The sequence below is a fragment of the Camarhynchus parvulus genome, chromosome 5 (assembly GCF_901933205.1).
Source record: "Camarhynchus parvulus chromosome 5, STF_HiC, whole genome shotgun sequence".
NCBI lineage: Eukaryota > Metazoa > Chordata > Aves > Passeriformes > Thraupidae > Camarhynchus > Camarhynchus parvulus.
The window spans coordinates 7,991,543-7,997,453 of record NC_044575.1 but is presented as its reverse complement, the minus strand read 5'-3'; the positions used below and the strand labels follow the sequence as shown (position 1 = coordinate 7,997,453).

Below are 5,911 nucleotides of genomic sequence, written 5' to 3'. Positions count from 1 at the left end.
CTCTTCCCGCTGGAACACCCCAAATCCAGGATCTGGGATTGACTGAAATTGGGATTTATTGGCGCCTGAAACTGGCATTTATTGGAACCCTAAAACCACGGCGCTCCCTCAATGCTGCCGCCCTGTGGACACAGTCGGTACTGCAGCTCCGAGCGCTCCGGGCGCTTCCCGCGGCTCCGCCGGCACCGGGACCGGGACATGGAGCCGGGACATGGAGCTGGACCGGGACCGGGACAACGACGGGGACTGGCCGTGCGAGACCGCGGGGCCCTCGGCCGGGGCCGCTCCCGGCAGGAACCGCGGCCGCAGCCCCGGGAGCGCAGGCGCGGAGCCGGGAGCGGCAATGGCGGAGCCCGGAGGGTGGCGAGGCCGGGCCGAGGGCACCGGGAGCGGCTGCGGCGGGCTCGGAGGTGAGCGGGGAACGGGGACAGCCCCGAGTGGGCGGCGGGGACGGCCCGGGAACTGCGGGCACCGGGGCGGATTCTGTAGGGAGCAAAATGAACATTTCGGGGTGAAATGTGAGGTCATGTGCGGGGGAGAGAATGAATGTTCTGAGGTGAAAGTGAGTCTATCAGTAGTGAAGGTGGGGAAAGTCCCGGACGGGATAAAATGGATTGTAAAATCCATGTGTGAAATCAGAGCGGTTCCAGCAGTTCCTTCCCAGTGCTGCCCAGGTGCTTTGATTGTAGTCTGGTTTTCTGGAGGGAACACGGTTTGGGATGACACAGCTTTGGAGAGTTCTGAGTTTTCCTCAGCTGTGCAGGGGTGTCAGGATCTGGAGGCGCTCCTGTTCCCTGAAGGAGGATGCCCTGGGGAATGACCTTACATGGGATTTGGTTCCTGCTGAGTTCAGTCCAGGGACATCTTCCACTACTCCAGGGTGCTCCAAGCCCCATCCAGCCCGGCCTTGGACACTTCCAGTGATGGAGCAGCCACGATCTCTCTGGGTTTACGGGCACAGGAGGGAATTTCCAGCAGGAGCTGAGGCATTTCCTTTGCTCTGCCCAGCCCCAGCAGGGCTGTGGGAGGCAGAGGATGTGGGAGCAGGAGCTTTGCCCACTGCCCCGGGGGAGTCTCTGCTGTGCCAGCCCCGGCAGAGCAAACGTTTGTGGTTTCACATCCCGTTCCAAGGAGCTGCCAAGGCAGGAACGGGGATGGGCACGGAGCAGGGATGGTGCCAGGCACAGGGTGACATCCAGAGGGTGCCACCAGCCCGTCCCTGCTGCCCAGGCTGGGATGAGCAGGCTGGTGACTGTCCCTGTGTTTGCTCTGCAGGGTGAGGAAGCCAACCCTGGCGAGGAGGAAGATGAGGAGGTGTGGGAGGATGGAGACAGCGGCCACCAAAGGCTGGGGAAGGCCCAGCTCCAGGTAGGAGATGCTGCCTTCCAAGGAACTGTCGCTCCCAGCAGGAGCACCTGTGCTCACCTGGATCAATGGCACAGGCAGGAGAGCCTTGTCCTGAGCCAGGGTTTCATTGGAGGGCTCTCAACTCCTTGGGAATTGCTTAAAGATAGGATTGAATTTGGTTCTGCACTTCCCATCTATTTCCCATATGAGACAAAGTGTCGAGTCTGGGCTGTGCAGGAATGAGCTCCCATATTTTTTTTCTTCATGCTTAGTTAACCTTGAGCTTCTGGGTATTTTTTTCTGTCTGATTTGTCACAGGTTGATGTAAATTTTAACTAAAATCCCAGGCAGCTGTTCCCTGAAATCAGGTTAAAAGAAGATTCCCCTACCTAAACACATTTTTGCAGCCCTTTATTAGGAATCCTGGTGAGCCATAGGATTTGAGCTGCCTTAGACTTGGAAACAAGTCCCTGTTTTTTTAGAAGCTTTCAGCAATTTACTGAAGTTCTCCTGAGATCCAGCCTGTCAGTAGCAGCTTCCCATCCACCCTGGGAAACTGGGCAGGGACCCCACTGAGGACCCTCTGGATTGGGCACAGCTTTTTTCTGTGGAGAGATGCTCCAGCAGCACTTGGCAGTGAATGTTTGGGATGAATCCATAGGAACAGATAAATCCACAATCACTGCCAGGCCCTTTCCAGCACTGAATTCCCAGCTGAGGGGAGAGGAGCCTCTGAAATTGGCCCTTCCAGCACAGCAGCTGCTTTGTGCCTGTGCCTGGAACCTGGGATTGATCCTGATTGTCCAGCTCTGGAGTCCCTGAATGCTGGATTATGGAAAACAGCCAAGACAATAGATCAGCCCCTCATGTCACTTGGTGGTTTTAGGCAGGGCACAGCAATTGACAGTGTGTGTGTCTGGGGAGAGGAGCCACTGCTTCCTTTCCCAGCAAGGTCTGGGAAAGGCAGCCCAGAGGATGAGGCTTGGGAAGGAGTTGTGAGCTGAGAAGTGACTCAATTCAAGTTTAAGTGGCCTTAAACTCCTGGAATGGTCTGGGTTGGAAGGAACCTTCGAGATCATCCTGTTTCCTTGCCCTGCCATGGTCAGGGAGACTCTCCTGGGGTGTGCATGGAATTTGCTCAGTGCCAGGCTGGTGAAATGGGTGGGGTTTTCTCCCTGAGCCCAGTCAGGGGCAAGTTTGGGGCTTCCATGGGAAGAAGCCTGGGAGCTGCATTTCCAGAGCTGAGAGGGTCCATGCCTGGAAGTGTTTCCAGTTCTGCTATTTGGTTTTTCCAAAACTGGACATTACATTTCTTCCCTGAGTGAGGTGTTTTTCCCTGGGTTGTGGGGATTGCACACTGGTTGTTTAAGGGCTCTGATGTCTCTTGCTCCTGAATGGAGGAGTGAGGAAAAGGGGATGCTCCCAACTGTCACAGAGATGTGGGAACAGCCCAGTTCCAGAGGGATGTGGTACCCAGCTCGTGGTGTGCACCCTGAGATGGTCTTTCCTGTTGTTTATTCCTTAGAGTCTGTTGGAGTGCTGGCCTACATTTGGAAGGAGCCAAGTATCCTGGAGCTGTGAGGTTTTTCCTGTCAGAAATCCATGGTGGGGATGTTTTCCCTGGCCATCCCAAGTGGAATCAACAGCTTTGGAGTCCCCACAGGCTGGGGATGCATCCCCTGAAAACCAGTTCAGGATTGTTCATCTGACTGCCTCTGACCTGTGACTTCAGGGACCCTCCCAGTATCCTGGATTTTCCCAGGAGAGGATATTCCATCACCTGCCTTTTGAGCCAGGAATTCCAGACCCAGTAAGTCAGACATTCCATGTGAGCTGTCCCAGTGGCTGGGTGGGAGAGGGAGCAAACACCTCACCCTGCTGTTTGAGACATTCCCAACTGGAACTGGGGCTGAGCTGCCATTGCAGAGCTCTGAGGCCACGAGTTCAGCCTTGAATGGCATCCCCAGGGAATGCTGAGGCATCCCATGCCTGTGGCACTCAGCCACACATCCCTGATGGGGAGCAAAAAGAGGAGGGGGGAAGTTCTGGGTTAGTGGGAGGATGTTTCTGGAATGGAATTGGAACGGAATTGGAACAGGTGCTGGTCATCCCATGGAATCAGGGGCAGCTTTGGCTTGGAAGGGAGCACGAGATCATGGACAGTGTCTTGTCTGATTCCACAGCCAAGAACATCCCAAAGTGCCTCCTCACATTCATGGACAGCAGGAATGTCTTCCATGGCTCCTGTTTAGGGATGGCAGTGGCTGTTGGGAGCTCTGGCAGGAGCACCTGGAGTCCAGGTAAGAGCAGCAATGGGATCATTCCAGGTGCTGCTGGAGGCAGTTTTCTCTATTTATTATAGAGAATTATATATTATATATTATATATTTTATATATTTTATATATATAGAGAGAGTAATATATTTATGATAGAGAATCTGTATTACGATTTTCCTCTGATTGATCATTTCACGGGAATTTTCCTGGGCATATTTAAGAGTAATCCTAAGAATTTGGAAATAGTTGAAAAACAGAGGGGAAAAACTATGAAGCTGATCAATTTCTAGTAATTCCAAACTTCTCCCATAACACCATTCTGGGGGAAATCTGGTTAGGGGACAAAGATGCAGAGGAACAAATGCTGTAAACTCCCCTTGGCTCTCCAGCAGAGCAAACCTTCTAGTAATCCCAGCTGATGTCTCTGAGAAACTGTGGGATCATAAGGATTTGCAGGAAAGCTAAACAAGGACAGAGATGAGGGAATAAGCTTCCAGTGTAATAATGATTTGATGGATGAAAGAATGATTCTTGTATGTTGGATGCTCCCTCTTATATATCTGAATAATTTTTAAATGGTTCATTTAATAAATCACCTAAATTGGGGATTTAAATTTGAGAGGAAACAACACAAAATTACTGCAGGGAGAGATGGTGGAGTCATCCTGGAATGGTTTGGGCTGGAAGCCTCATCTCTTAGCCTGTCCTGGGCTGGCTACCGTCCTTCAGCCACTCGCTGCAGGTGGACATGGAAGTGATGCAGATGTGCAGGGAATGCTGGTTGGTTTTCCCTGCCTCTGGCAGTCTGGCCATTCAGAAGACTAACTGGCCTCTTCCAGCAGGGAGACATTTAAACAGGAGGTGCCAAAAAGAATTGGAGCTTCTGCACAATGAAATCTGCAAGAATCCAACTTCAAATCCCCCTGGATTGTCACCGGGCCAACTTCCATGGACTGGTCACCATGGCCAGCAGTGTCCAATCCTGCTGGAAATGCACTGGACCAGGATGTCATTTTCACTTTATGCTGGTAAAGACCCTCTGGGTGACCCCCAGTGACTGGGAGGACCAGACTGGGCTCCCAGGGCACTAATTCCAGGAGTTCTGTTTTTGGGAATAGCACAGGAGCCCTTCCCTTGCCCAGAGGAGCAGCAAGTGCCTCGAATCCCAGGGTGGACCACAGAGAAAATAACAGGAATATGGAAATCCCCTACACTGGGAGTTTGTGGTGCTCTGGATTACATTTTGGATTTAAAATGTTAAAGGGGGGTGTGGAGGGGCTTTTCTCTCTCTCCTGTTCATTATTGTTCTCACTGCTCTTGTTGCTCTCACTGTTATTATGTGTTGTCATTAATATTAAATGATTGTATTTGACTGGTTTCCATTATTAAAGTGCTCTGAGCTGGATTTTTGTCTCTGGTCTCTCCCCATCCCACGGGGGTGAGGGAGCTGCTGCTGGGGCCCAGCTGGGGCGCCCCATGGCCCGGGGGCACTTCTGGGGGCTCCGAACGCAATGGACTGGAGCAGTTTTGGGGCTCGCACAGAGACACCCAGTGCTGCTTTTTGGGGGCTCAAAACTGGGCTCATTCAGCCAAGTACAGAAAGAGACACTAAGGACTGGTTTGGGGAGCTGGAAACCAAGGTGCCTCAGACAGCGTTTGGGATCTCAGAGAGACCAAGTTCTGCATTTTAGAGGCATGAAGCAGAGACCATGGCCTGTGTTTGGGAGGTCCTGAAACCGGGGTCACTCAGTGTTTGGGCGTCAGCAAGAGAGATTTAAGTGCTGCATTGTGGGGTGCCTGAGTGAAAGGCCAAACGCCGCGTTTTGGTGCTCCAGGCGGGCTCTTTCGGCCAGGGCCAGTCCGTGTCTCGGGGCTGCAGCCGCGCCTCGGGCACGGCCCCGGGCCGGGCTCCCCCGGCCGCAGCGGAGCTCCGGGGCAGCGGCCGAGCGCCGCGGGCGGGGCTGGCGGCGGAGCCCCGGGGCCGCGTTCGGGGGCTCAGCGCGGGCAGCCGGGAGGGGTTCGGGGCCCCGAGCGGAGCCCGGCCCGGCGCGTCGGGCTGAGCGCGGCACCCCGGGGGCTGCCGGGCCCGGCCGCAGCGCCCGTCCCGGAGCGGCTCCTGCCGGGGCCGGTGCCGGCCCCAAGCCCCTCAGTGCTGCGGGGCCGGGACCCGCAGCCCGCCCGGCGGGGAGAGGCGGCACCGCCCGGACCCCCAGAGACACCGGCAGGACCCGGAGCCGCGGCCCCGGTCCCGGTGCCGCTCGCAGCCCCGGCCCGGCCCAGGTGAGGG

General features: G+C 55.0%; 1 long non-coding RNA gene across 1 annotated transcript; it reads left to right on the top strand.

The window, feature by feature from the left end:
* Positions 1-200: 200 nt before the first annotated feature.
* On the top strand, positions 201-4,946 carry LOC115904039. Its single transcript, XR_004060760.1, has 5 exons — positions 201-410; positions 1,276-1,368; positions 2,873-3,157; positions 3,531-3,647; positions 4,464-4,946. It is a non-coding gene; the product is annotated as an uncharacterized LOC115904039 (long non-coding RNA).
* The last annotated feature ends 965 nt before the right edge of the window (positions 4,947-5,911 follow it).